Below are 750 nucleotides of genomic sequence, written 5' to 3'. Positions count from 1 at the left end.
ACTAACAAAGTCAGCCCTGCTTTCAAAGATTTAGGAAACTTTCAGGCTTGCCCATGAAATACAGTGTGAGCCCTCTTCAGCAAATTCCTTGATGACAAAAAACCTAGAGATGAAATTAAATAAAGAGCTTAGAAATGAAGGCTCTGCACTGGTGGAGAGCCTTGAACTGATTTATATATAAAACAAATTCTAAACAACTTTGGGAATTATTGTTACAGGATACAAATACTTGAAACAGGAAGAAGAATGAAATTGCTAGTGCATTCATCTAGCCCTGCAGGTAAGCACTTGACACTACCTAAAATCATATTGTGTTTTTAATGAGATGTAATGATTCTACACTGAGTGTTTTATTTGGTATCTTCCCTGGTATCTTCATGTCAGATTGGTAATGTGCTGACGTCTTAACAAGGTTTGAGGGAGGTTCATCTCACACATAGCATGAAAACCCAATTATCATGCTCTGAACCACAAAAGAATCTGGAAGACTATAGAAGAATCTTTTGTTGGGAAATATCTCATGGAGTGAAGAAACATTTATGTGAGGATGAAGTGATCTCACTGGTTTTACTTCAGTTTATTTTTCTTCTATTAAATTTGGGTAAGTTACATTTAATCCTTTTATTGAAAAATACATTATTTGGTTTTTACAAAAGTATGAATGTTAATGATTATTCACGTGTGATGGGATTTGAGTATTTTACTTTCATCTTTCTCATCTTTGTCTTTTCCGTATTAAATTATTTGTAA

At 33.5% G+C, this 750-nt stretch overlaps 1 non-coding gene across 1 annotated transcript; it reads right to left on the bottom strand.

Annotated features, from left to right (window-relative positions):
- Nucleotides 1-378: 378 nt before the first annotated feature.
- On the bottom strand, nucleotides 379-480 carry LOC112436936 (small nucleolar RNA U13). The gene has a single exon (XR_003025604.1). It is a non-coding gene; the product is annotated as a small nucleolar RNA U13 (small nucleolar RNA).
- Between the last annotated feature and the right edge of the window lie 270 nt (nucleotides 481-750).

Source organism: Pan paniscus, chromosome 14 (assembly GCF_029289425.2).
Source record: "Pan paniscus chromosome 14, NHGRI_mPanPan1-v2.0_pri, whole genome shotgun sequence".
NCBI lineage: Eukaryota > Metazoa > Chordata > Mammalia > Primates > Hominidae > Pan > Pan paniscus.
This window is presented reverse-complemented; position numbering and strand designations above follow the sequence as displayed.